This window comes from Pyrgilauda ruficollis, unplaced genomic scaffold (assembly GCF_017590135.1).
Source record: "Pyrgilauda ruficollis isolate IOZ18807 unplaced genomic scaffold, ASM1759013v1 scaffold4, whole genome shotgun sequence".
Lineage (NCBI taxonomy): Eukaryota > Metazoa > Chordata > Aves > Passeriformes > Passeridae > Pyrgilauda > Pyrgilauda ruficollis.
Window position 1 is genome coordinate 8,426,717 of NW_024525489.1, and position 13,477 is coordinate 8,440,193.

General features: G+C 39.3%; 1 protein-coding gene across 1 annotated transcript in view; it reads left to right on the forward strand.

The window, feature by feature from the left end:
• The window catches only part of SOCS5 (suppressor of cytokine signaling 5), a 32,572-nt gene that overhangs the window by 160 nt on the left and 18,935 nt on the right, over positions 1 to 13,477 (forward strand). The gene's annotated exons all lie outside the window — the stretch shown is intronic.

The following is a 13,477-nucleotide window of genomic DNA, read 5'->3' on the forward strand; positions in this document are numbered from 1 at the left end:
CCCGGCGGCCGCGGCCCCGCTGCCGCCCGCCGAGGCTGCGGCTCCGTGCAGGAGGGAGGCGCGAGCTGCCGCCCTGTCCCGGCCCGAGGGAGCCGGGGGAAGGGCCGGCGGGGACTCGGCTGTACCCGCGGCCGGGAGAAGGGCGCCTGGGGCGGGGGAGGCGGGGAGCGGTGTGGGGGGGCGGTTCCGTTCGGTCCCGGCCGCCTCGCTGAGGGCTCGCAGCGGAGCGCCGCGTGCGGGGGCTCGAACCCGCCCCGGCCGGACGGGGGTGCCCGGTGTCGGCACCCGGGCTGATCGTGGGGCTGGTGCAGGAGCAGCGGGCTGGTCGGCGGTCCCCTGTGTCCCAGTCTGCACGCACGGTTTGTCCGTGTGGAAATCACCCTGGCAGAACGACCACTAAAGAGACCTCGGGGCGTCCAGCCTCTTGTTAACCCCTTCTGCGGAGGGGCGTGCGTTGAGCATCAGGCCGTCTGCTCTCGTGAGCGCTCATAAAAGTTTGCAAGTGGTCTTTATAAGCATCTGATTCGAAGTTGTGAATGATTTCTTGGAATTGTAGGAGCAGTAAATCGAGTTATTTCTGCTATTGTTGTTAACTTTGTACTTCAATGCTTGCACTGAATCACAGTACGTGAATCTCATGGAATACATTTCTGTCTCTGAATATTTGTTTCATCAGGGTTGTATGTCATCTGGTGATGTGGTCTTATGAACCCAGCATGTACAATGGTCTGTTTCCATTCCCTGAATACTTACAGAATACTTCCCTCTTTTATTTTCCCCTCTCCTCTAAAGCTTGTTGAAGTTTTCTGCACTGTTTCTGATTGTGATACATTTTATGCTGTTCATCATATGGCACCATATCCCATTCTGTGAGGTGTGATCCCTGGCCATACCACACAAACCCAAGATGCTTTTTCACTGGAACTAATTCCAATATTGTTTGGGAATGTTACATCTGTAGAAATCTTGAAGTGTGATCCATGCACCTCAAGACCTTGTGTCATGCAAGTTTGTGCCATTAGAAGCTTGCACTGAAGATCTCATGCAGCTCTCAGACTGGCATAACCCCTGTTACCTTGAATATCCTCAGCTGATGAGTTTGCTGCAGTGAGACATTTGAAAGGAGGCAAGTTTCCAAGTTAGCAACCTCCTACTTCATTCAGTTGTCAGTCTGTAAACCAAGATACTCAAATGGACCTCGTATCGAAGCGATAGCCTTAGCAATAGAGTTTCTGTCAGAACAGATTTAATTCTTTACATTTTAATATGATAGAGTGAATTATCTATATTTCTCAAGCAAATTATTTGTCAGTCCAAAGCAGACTACAGAAAGAGAGAAAACAAACCAATTTTGTGACCTGGTAGACTGAGCTTATGAAATCTGTTCTGATTTTCCAGTTGGTCTAAATGTCCTGCCTCTACTCTGGTTTTCAGGATTGCATTAGCAGTACAAATCAGGCGGTGAATTCAGACAGTTGGGTAGCAGTAGCTTGACATGACTTCATGTTTATGAGAGCATTGGCAAAATGGCTGAGTTAGTACTCGTAGGACTATCTAGAATTTCTCTTCTGATGTTCTTTTAATGATGGAAGGTACATCTAAGAAAGAGGGAGCAAATGCAAGGGATTAGAAATCAGCTGAAAGGGGGTTTTTTTAATCTTCTTTGAAACATGTGAAACGTGTCACTCTGCAGCAAGGTTCTAGAGAAATGACTGACTGTTCTTCAAATTAGATGTTTCCATGATGGACATATAACCAAAGATGGTATAACATGCATTTTTGGGGCTCATTCATTATGTTTGGAGATGGATTTTAGTCTAGTCAAACAACAGTGATAGTTTTTGTTAATAGTTGTAAAGCACCTCTTCCTGTGATAGCTTCCTGCAAAATAGCTAAATTTTTGATAGATACTTCATGGATTCAGATCATTCTATGTAACTTCCCTACAGCAATTTTATCTATTCTTAAAATTTAGTTAAACTGGTGATATTTCATTTATTGTTACAAATAGTGAAAACAAATGTAAAATCTAAACAGGTTGCCTGTTTGTTTACTAAATTTTGTACATTCCTGACTTCATAGATGAAAGAACTTTTGATATAAAGGCTTCATTATAAACTCCTAAAATACTGATTTTTATTCCAAAGTATTGGAATAGGCTGGCTAGTTAAGTAATTCTTGAATAACTGTCTACTTTAGGCTGATTTCCTTACCTTGTTTCCCCAAGAGCTGTGCTTCATAGTTTCAACCTTAGGGGGAAATCAGCATTTAATTTTACCTTGTGGTATTTGTGCCTAGAGGCTTCCAGGAGGTGAAAAGTTGGGTTGTGTTGAGCAACATGCAGTGCCTCCCCTCCATCTGATCATGGCCTGCATTGTACTGACTAGCCTTCTGTCTTCAAAGATATTCCCCTAGTTTAAAAAAAACACATTTTGATTTATGGGGTTTGAGGTCTGAAGGATGATCAGCTTTTCTGATATGCTGACCTATGTGTTAGTTTGAAACAAGCACGCAATTGCTCCATTAAATAAGAAGTGCCCTGGAGTGATATGTATTTGTGTGGTTTGGTTGTTGGACAGCTTATTTTAATCTTTGAGCTATATCTAGTTAAAATGTTGTATTTAAAATTTAGTAAATGTATGCTATACCTTCTGGAGCCCTTATACTTTGTCAGCTTGATAAATTAACTTTGACACACTGAATATTTTTCACCAGCTAACGTAGCTGTTAGTTAAGTTAAATAAAGGAGAAGAGCCCACATGCTCTCTCCAAGCATACAGCTGGACATTTCTGTTAAATTTTTCAGCAAAAATGAAATTTTGATTGGTTCTTAAAGCTTCATGAATACACTAATTGGTGAATCATCTGATGTGCAGTTTAGTTTCAGGAAATATGAAATGGCTCACTAACTTCATAGTTACAAGATTATGCAGACCTTCTGAAAATCTCAGTAAGAAAATGTGTGCAGTGGTGGTGGTTGATATTTTTGGCTGTGAGAGAGGTTGGCTAAAACTCAATGCAGTTATGCATAGTCTGCACTAGTTTATATGGTAGGCACTCACTTGAAGAATTATCTGGAAGGAAGAAGGAATAATTTGACAGGTTTATCTGCTCTCAGGACCTTATCCAGATTTTGCTGAAGAAGTTTGCAGTTAGGAACCTCTTCTGGCTCCGTAACGGGTCCTGAATGTAGTTGCTTTTCACCCTGTGTTTTTATAGTGCCGTGGTTGTTGAATTCTTCAGCCTTAATGTTGGACAGCTGCAAAACATTTAAGGCCTATCTATGAAAGATTGGGATAAGAAGGAGGGGGAGATGGAGGCTGGCCCAGCTAAGTAATACTTCTTGAGGACTCTGAAGTATTTTCTTTATGTAGCCGTATACGGTGTGTTCAGGGCTGGCTGGAGACCACTTGATTATGTACTGCATTATCAACTGAAGTATTTAAACCAGTACTCCTTTCTTGTAAAAGTTTGAATCTTTACAGGAGTTGAAGAGTCAAAGAGGTCAGGAATTTGGTTTTCTTTTTGTTGCAGCAGAATAATAGCAATTTCAGTGCAGTACATAACTACTCTGTGTAAACTCAAGGTTTTTGCAAAAAATAGTTTTACTGCTGTTAAGGAGCATTCTGCTGCTTAAGGAGCATTCCTTAAGATACTATTGTATTGCAATACCTATGATGAGCACCAGTTTGTTAGAGGTAGAAACTTTTACAGTGTTTGTAAGTGCTTCAGTGATTTTGGACTGGAGCACATTTACAGAGGTGAAATTTGAGGTATTGCTTAAAAAATGGAGTAGGAGCAATCAAAAATAATTTTTCTGCAATACTAAATCTGGTACATTTTTGTTCCTCCTCAGCAGAATGAATTTTAATAGTAATTCAGTGGTCAGCCTGGCTCCCAAATGAAACAACCTGGGCCTCATTGCTCAAGACTCAAATGTCAGTCATAGGATTAAGAATTGTAATTCCAATATAGAAAGTGTCTGACACTCAACTACCTAATATTCCCATTAGACTAGTAGAGACTCAAGGTCTGCAGTTGAATGAATTAGGCTTGATCAAAGCACTGATAAAAATTGATCAAGATAATTTCTTAGACTTTTTAGCCTCTAATAAGAAAAATTTAGCTTGTAGTGGTGCTTATTCCAGTTTGACTTAATTTTACTCATGGAACTTGCCTAGCTAAGGATGAACATGTTTAATGGGGTAGACCCTGTTTCTTGAAAAGAACTTGAACAGGAAGCTTCCATCTCCAAGTTGTCTCTAACTTCTGATACTTAGGATTTCATCTGCTTAGGTACATCTGTTTATATATCAAACTACATACTCTGCCTCTGTACCTTGGGTGTTTGGTTTTGCAGCAAGACATGTGCAGCACTGCTTCATTTACTGACTAATTTACTTGTGGAAAAAGTACCTATTACTAAATTTTGGGTTGGGGGAGCCTTTATATTTGGGATCTGTGAAGGAGGTATTTTGATCGTTCCACTAGTGCATTAACTAATCAATTATATCAAAATAGGTTTTTTTTTAAATTTAAAGCTTGCTCAATAAGTTAAAATGTCTATTGAGTTGTGTATTGCAGTGTTTTTGACTTAGTAGATATGATTTCTCATTTATTGGTCTTACTCGCGGCTTGGAAGAGGAAGGTAACAAATGTATTTTTAAGCTGTCAAAGTGTTGTGGTGGTAAAATTATTAACAGTTAAGATTGAGAAGTCTGACTAAGGGGTTATCTTTACTCCAAGAACATTCCTTTCAACCAAAAGCTAGCAGTCTGATTGTTGCCAACTTTGCATCTCAGATAGGATAATACCAGACCATCCTTGTAGGCTCCACCATGAGCCATCTCCATATTGTCACATTATTTACTGCCAGAGTCCTCATTAGATTTGTGGCTGTTTAGCAACAGGAGTCCATCCCTCCCAGGGGAAGGTACCTGGCTTTGTTAACATTGATACGATTGCTTTTCCTTGCCTTTCTCTGAAACAATGTATGGTTTGGGTCTCTGCAATCGCTTGGCAGAGAATCAGGGAAGATGCTCCCAATGTTCTCTCACTGTGATCATAGTTAATAAAGCTTCTGTTTGACCTGTCTTAAATTGCACTTGTGTTATTGCCCAGTTGGAGTCCCCAGATTCTCTGACACAGTTTCTAATTTTTATTCAACTGCTTCATTTAATCCACACTGTTCTAATTTCTTTTTTTCCTCTGGGTTAGTTGGTAGTGGGTTAAGGGAGACCAGCTCTGGGGTGTGTGACAGGGCATGGGGGTACAGAGGGGTGGTGGTGTTATGTTGTCCCTTCAGACTGCAGTGAGTTGTTCTCTCTTAAGTCTGTCTCATCCAGCCACACTCTTAAGGTAAGAAAAGTCTCTTGAATCCAGTGAGTGAAGTTTCTGCTGCCAGTATCTCACTGGGTATTTTGGCAGATCCTTGCCAGCAGTTTTAACTCATTTGGACGTTTGACATGATCTAAGACTTTGGCAACAAATCTGATCTTTGATTTTTGCTTTAATTTTATTGTTCTTTGTAGACTGAGACCTTAATGCAGACTGTCACAGTGATGGTAGATTGGAATATAAATCAGATTTAAAGTGTCAGTATCAAAGCAGCTCTATCTTCGAAAATATGTGTGGTTTATCCACCAGATAGATTCCTCATATTTATTGTTCTTAAGATCTGGTAAACTTATTTATGGAAGAACTTTGACAACAGCAGTTCTGGTTCTAACAGATGTAAAACAGATTATGTGTCATAATTTAGATTTAAATTATGAGATTGAAAGTATTGATTGTATACTATAATCTTGGAGAATGCAGAAGTACTCCTTCTGGGTTTAAAAATGCTGAACTGCAGAGTACTGACTCTGGGAGAGGATATGAGGACTATGTTAAAAAATAGTTCACCTGTTCTTGTATTCTCTACTGAGCAGCATCTATTGGCCAGACAGGTTTTTTATTAGGTGTACCCTGTGATGGTCAGGGCTATTCTTATGTTACATCCCATTACTGTATTTCAGGAGTGTGTTGTCTGCCTGTTAGTATTTGCTGACATGATTAGCATATAGCCTGGTTTGGCAATTAACAAATTCTGTCCCATCTGGATTATGACATTGTAATTGTTGGTTTCTTTCCACAGCTTAGTTTTCTTTAGTTGAGAATGTTTGAAACGGTCTTTTTCAGAAAATCTGACTTTATACTTGACACTTAGCATAATGTATGCGGGTAAAGTTGTAGAAATACTGATTTTTTTAAATTTTTTTTTTTCCCCTATTCAGTTAGTCTATTTGAGAAAGAAAATCCATTTCTTGTTCTTTATGGAAAGATAACTTAGCAATTAGTCTTCCAGTATGACAATTCCAAATTAAATTCTCTTAGATCTTCTGTGGTTCTTTCATGTCTCAGTTAAATTATTTCCAAATTCAGTTAATCTACACAGTAGTCTACATTATAGAGGTATTTTTATTGAATTGTATTCTAGCAAAAATTATTTTAATAAATGTACAGACTCTTTCAGATTGACCTGATCTCCTTTTTCCCTTTACTGGAACCAAAAAGGTAAAATCTGGGAATCAGTCAGGAGTTTTAATTTTTATAATACGCAAATAGTTGTGCTGTGAGAAGTAAGAAAGCTGTTTTGCCTCAAGAGTCCATGTTGCCCAGTATCAATTCTCATGTGCAGATGACATGGTTTTGTTTTCTCAAATTCCTTGGGGTCTGAAGCATTTGCTAGAGGATTTAGCATTTTTGTCAGTAGAATTGTTAGTCCCCATGAGCATACAACATGGTTGTGTTCTCTCAAACTCCTTTAGGAGTGAAGTGTCTGTTAAAGGAATTTCAGTGGTTTTGTCAGAATAATTGTGACTAACATTCAAAACTATCAAGTAATTGCACACACTATAGCTCAGAGTTGCTTATGAGGGGGACTGATGACCACTGTGTTGAAGAAATTTTCTATTTTGATATTTGCCCAACAGTTTGAACAAAGTAAATGAGGTTTGGTGCCTTAAGGTACAGACCCAGACCAGCAGAGCAACTGGTGTCTGAAACAGTAGTAGGCATCTTGTATCTTAGATCAAGGTTTGGACTTAGATTCAGTATGGCACTAATTTTGGGGGGAAAATTGTGTTCTATAGTTCTGTATAATTCAGGAAAAACTGACTTTTTGTTGATTGAACTTACACTTGCTTTCAGGTCAGAACCTGATTTCTTTAGCAGCTTGAAAGTTTGAAATGTCCTTTCTTTGATAGTTGTTTGGTTTGTCCCTTCCCCACATTTGATGATCACTGTTGTGTTTTTTGGTGACTGATGTTTAGCTTTTTTCACAACTAGTTTTGATCAGAATTTTAAGAATGGAAAGAAATAGCAATGTACTATTGCTTGTCTCTTTGACAGTATCTATATTTAAGTGCACATTGAAATCCCTGTTGCTAGTGTGCTCTATAGGAACTTTACAGCCCTTTTTCAGCAATTGCTGATGTGGGTAGAAAATATTCTCCTGGAGTATCATAGATGACAATAGATAGCAGTAACTGCAAATCTTCAGCTTATTTTGGGAATGGTTTTTAAGATAGAAATTATTTGGGTTTTAGTCCTGGAAGTTCTTGCTTATAGGCTCAAAAATTATCACATAATGAAGCCACTTTTTCATTTTTTTTTTCTGTTATGCAAATAATTCAGTAGAAGCAAAAACTGCATAATGTCTGCATAGCCATGAATTCTATATTTTTTAAGCATTAGTCAAATATGAAATGTTCATCAATTTTGCAACATGATAAGACAATTGTCTCAATGCTGGTAAAGTTAATGTGGCATACTAATAGTAGATCTGTGCATGGCTGAGAAATGTGTGATCCTTGTACTTGCTTTAAAGCCTGTAATAAGTGAAAAGAATCTTGATTTGACAATTTCATTGACAGTGGCATATGTAATTTTACACAAGTTTCCTAATGGGACACCTGCAGTGGTGTTTTCTGTTTTCCTGAGAAATACAGAGACACCATTATTTTTGGTTTTACATTGTTCATAATTGCAGAGAGCAGTAAGTAATGCAAACCTGAAAACTGTAGAGAAAAGAGAATAATGTTATGTAAGGAGATAAAATGCCATACAGTTACAGTTCATGATTTGTTCTTTACCATGAAATTTCATAAAGTCATATTTCTCCTTTTTTATAATAATGCTTTTTTTTGACAGAAGTTTGATACTGCAAAGATGAGCAAAGGAGAAGTTTTACTCTTTTTGTTATGCAGTACAAATCTAGAAGGGGAATGTTCAGGGTCCATTCTCAGTTTTCCCCTATAAACTCACCACTTGTGAGAACCCAGAAAATGAGATACAAATGCTGGGCTTGGTTTCTTCTTTTACTTGTAGACTTGCTTTTCTTTGTACTATTAAGTTATAGCTGGAATGCCAGAAAATCTACTTTGCAATTTAATTTTGGCTGACTTCAAGATGGTCAGTAATTACAGTTACTGTTTCCAGCAAGTTGAGTTTTTCCAGAAGTCTTTTTATGAAGAATGTGACTGTGGATTAATTGAACGTAAAAATGAGTCAAAAACTTTTTTCTGCCAAAGGCAAATACAGGAGTAGGTGCTAGTAAAGTTTTCAAAACTCTGTTACCTAGGTAATTTGTAGATGTAGTGCGAGCTGTTGCCCAAAGAAGTATAAAACTGATTTAATTTAGTGAGAAAGTTACTGGAGTACAGCTTACCTGTAAAATAGACAGCAATTCTCTGAAAGTTTTTTAGTTTTCACTCTTACAAGCAAATTGATGTTGAGATATTTTTAAAACCTACTGCTGCCAGGCTTCCTATCAACAGTAAGGTCGTCATCTCTAAAGCATGGCACCCTGTCTTTTTTCAAGTTATTCTGAATTCAGAGGGGACAGTAAGTTAGCAGTTGTTGATTTAAGAATATGCTGACATCATGGATGACATACCTAACAGAACTTCTTCTCTTCTGCCTTGCTTGTTTATGTGCCTTCCTCCAGTCTGGAGGGGCTGAAGAGGCAGCAGTGGTGCTCTGAGGCAGCAGGATGACGTACTTTAGTCATTCAAGAGCGTGTGAGAGTACTCAGCTGATGCCTCTCTTCTGAAGGATGTTTAGTTCTGTGGTTTCATTAATCACTGTAAGTTTTCCTTATGCCCAGGATGCACTTTTCTTTTATAAAAACATCATAGTATTGCTATAAGGAATGAACCAAAGGGAAGCATTTTGCAAACATAGAGGAGTTTGTTGTTAGCATGGGAAAATGGTCTTTGCTGTTGGAAACCCTTGTGATTTGTATATAAGAATTGTGGTGTTACAGATACAGCTATGTATGAAAATATTCTGGTCTTTGATTTGGGACAGTGATGAAAGCCAAATCTGGAAAAGAATGTCAATGTACAGAGGTAACTCTATTGCAAAATCTCACTAGGTGGGCCTACCGGTATAGCACTGTTTGCAAATCCTTTAAGTATAGCTGAATCCAGTACTCCTAACCTTTATTTCCCACTCATTTAGCTTTGCATGTGTATTTTGTCTTTTTACTAATTCTGGAGTTGAACTGTGTGTTTAGCTCTAAAGGGAAGTGATGCCTCCATGCAGGAGCTGAGCCTAGGGCTCAAATAAATATGTGTAGAAAGTTGGTACTCAAAAGCTTTGCACAAGCGTACCTGTCCTGTGTGTGCAGGAGTCAAGTATTGTGTATTCATGCACTCTGCTTGTTGTGGGAATAGACAGAAAGAAGACAGACTTGAGCCTCCTTGGTGAGGAACAGCAGCAAAGGAATGTATCATGAAGTGAGGGAAATGGAGTTCTGTGTCATCCTTGCTGAGTTGAAGTTGGCAGTGTGTTGGCAGTAGCACGACCTCAGGTGCTGTGGTGCCAAACTTGTGTGTGATCCCTGGGCTGTAACACAATGCCAGCCTGGTAAAAGAATTATTTCTGCTTTTGCATCTGCTCCCTTACCAGGTAGGAAGGACATATGATAATGGAAATCTGTTGTGGGAATATGCTGAGTCCTTGCATCCAGAGGCGGGCAACAAAGCTGGTGCAAGGCCTGGAAGCAATATTTGGTGAGGAGCAGCCACGGGCCCAAGCCCAAGCTTTGGGCTTGTCTGGTTTGGAGAAAAGGAGGCTGAGCATTGCTCTTTACAGCTTCCTGAGGAAGGAAAGTGGCGAGGGAGGTGTTGAGCTTTTCTCCCTGGGATCCAGAAATGAGATGTGTGGGAATGGTTCAAAGCTGCTCCAGGGCAGGTTCAGACTGAACATCGGGAAGCATTTCTTTAAACACGGAACAGGCACCCTAGGGAGGTGGTCGATGCCCTAAGCCTGTCAGTGTTTCAGAGGTGTTTGGACATTGCCCTTAAAACGTGCTTTAACTCGCTCAGCCCGGAACTGGTCAGGCAGTTGGAGCAGGTGATTATTGTAGGTCACTCAACTGAAATACTGTATTCTATAGAATAAACAAGCTAAAAAAAAACCCAAACAACAACAAAAAAGAGTAATTAGACAAAGGTAACTTTGTACCAAATGTAGCTGTGTTCAAAGGTATTGCAAGTTTCGGCTGGGTGCATGTAGTGCTCATGTCATGATACTTCAAATAGCTTACAATTGCCCACAGTGAGAGTTGAACAACGGTAACTGAATGTAAAAAGTTAATGGCCATGGGTGGTTTTGGTTTGACTTATATATGATTAGCATTTAAATAGAATGTCCAGGACTGCTTGTAAGAGAATCAGAAGAGTGAAGGAAAAACTCTCCTCACGTTACAGTTGAGGTAGGGTTTTTCCCCTCTTCAGACTCTCTGAGGGGTCTTATCTTGTCCTTTTGGACTTCAGCTCCTATTTACCATAGGCCTAAAAGTCCTCTACTGCCAGTATTAAATTAAGAGATTATTGTCTTTGTATATGCCTGTGTTGTTCACTTGTTTGCTCTCTTAGAATGGAGTATGCCATTCCTTGAGATCAAGGCTGTGAAGTCTTCCAGTTGTGTCTCTCTGAGGCTTGCAAAGGTCACTTGGATTTACCTTCAGATTTTTTCAGGAAAAAAATAAGATGGCATAGAGTGTTATAGTTACCTGATCTCAATGAGTAAGGAAGCAATTGGAATTTTTAGGAAGGAAGATAGTAGTATGTTTTATTTGTGTTTGCTGGCTCCATCCTGTGCTGTCATTTCACTGAACCTCATTTCACTGACATTGGTCATCACACAGATAACTGTTAGAGTGTCCAGCTGTCCACCCAGCAGTTTGCAAAGTCAGAGTAGACAATCTGAATGGTCTGATTTTGTATCATTGACAAAGCATCCTATATTGTTATGCAGCTGTAAACTTCTGTAACAAAGAGCATTGCTGCTTAAGTGAAAATGGGAGCTCACACAAGTCATTGTTCCCACTGGTGTTCTTCCTTCATTTGTTTCTTCCATAGATAATAGAAAGTGTTGGAAAAATTTTGAGAGATGGTATATTCAATCATTTATAACTTTCCTGATCTCTGATCTCCTGGACCGAAATACTTTAAGCCTTTTCTTTGCCTTGAGTTTAATTTTGTTTAAAGCTTTTTGCCAAAATTCTTCATCTGTTTTCAGAAATAGGATTAGAATAATTGTGCCATTTTTTTAATGTCAGTCTCTACTTTGAAATATTGTAGTGCACTTCTGAACTGAAACATTTACATGAAATTTTTCTGTGGGCAGCCTCTGGCTGAGCAGTATTGTTTTAATTTTACATGAAAATCTGTCAAAATTGAGCCAGTTCTCTTCTTGAAAATTTCTGATCTGGACATCGCCATTCTTTGTTTTGTTTGTTTTTTGTGGGGTACCCTGGAGACTCTCTGCATTCTGTATGCTCAGCAGGATTTTTCTTTAAAGTACATTTCTACAATAAGCTGTGCAGAGCATGAGAGCCAGAATAGTCCCAAGTTAATTGAGGGGGTCCTATGGCACAAAGCCAGCTGGGGAATCTCTGAGACAGCCCTTATGTGTCAGCTCCAGAATCATGCACTTGTTCCTCCTTTCCTGTCCATCAGCTCTGCAGTATCTCCAGTCTCCTGCCAACACCGGTATTTTGACTGTGACTTTTTGTTAAGACTCAAGAGAAGTTCAGGTATCCATACTGGGCTGAAGCTTGGCTTCTGTATCTGAATACCTTTGTTACTTCTGAGCGTAACAAGGATGTCACTCATCACACTCGTGTAGCTGTGATTGTAGGGGGGTGCTCAGTCACTTCTCACATGCAGGGTCCATGCATTTGGGCAGGACTGAGTGCTGTGACAGGCAAAAAAAGCTCAGTATGATTCTTCAGAGACCTTCACAGATAAAATCCCAAAAGACTACTAGGCTAATGAACTTAAAGGTATTTTTTTCTTCAGGAGTTCCAGACTGGACCAAGTTTATCTGAACTTTAGTAAAGATAGCAAAAGATACTCTGCATAAAGGCTGCACTTCCTGAATTTATAAAATGAGGAGGTGGCTTTTTAAAGATGACCAAATTGTAACTTTTTTTGACATTTTTCTGACAACTTACATTTCAAGAAACTATTTTAGGTAGCTACCCAGCCTATGAAATTCTGACCAAATCAGAAAGCTACATTAAGTGATTGAATGTGTCTGATGATGGGAAACATTAGGTGACAATAGTAAATAAATTATTTTTTAAAAAGACAAAAGAGAAAAAAATATTTTCAGAATCATGTCCCTCCTATTGGGAAAAGACTTAGGGGCCACCAAGTAGACTGACTTTCTTTGCTGTTTTTAAGGTGATTAGTTTAAACTTTAAGAAAGATGGCCTTGCCTGTTGACATAGTACAGCTGAAAGTTTTTTTTTTCAAATGCATTTCCCCTGTAGCAAAATCTGTGTCAATTATGTAGATGCCTGCAGCTGTGTGAGAGAGCTTTCCGTGAGTTTCATTGCTGTGCTTCCTCTGAACCAGCAGCAGAGCCCACTGTGGCAGTGTGAACTTCTTGGGAAGTTGGTACCTGCTGGATCAGGTGTTTCTTTTCCGTGTTGGTTCAGTATAGGAGCAAACAGATTTTGCTGGAAGAATGTTCCAGTCTGGCTGCTGATCAGAATTCTTATGAAGATAAATAATTTTTCTTCAAATTGTGAATGATTTTAAGTTACCTACAAGTTAATTTTGTATGTCTCTGTGCCACTGGTGCCAGTACAATCGGAATTTTATAGATTTGTGTACAGTCAAACATTAGGCAGTGTTCTGGGGTTTTTCCTCCTTCTCTCCCTCCCCCCCTGTAAGTGGCAGATTCCTGCCAATCTGTAGCAGAAGAATTTGAGATCTCTGAACTTGCACAACTGGTTTTAGTTATTTGGACCCTTAAACTTTATATAATGGTTCAAAGGGTGCTCAAGCTGTGACTGTTCATAAGTATCTTAAGAAAATTTCTTTGTTTTCATCTAGTTTTGAATGTAGAATTTGGAATTCTCATTCTTGTAATCACTGTGCATGCTTTTCTTCAGGAATTCCTGGCCACTGGGTGA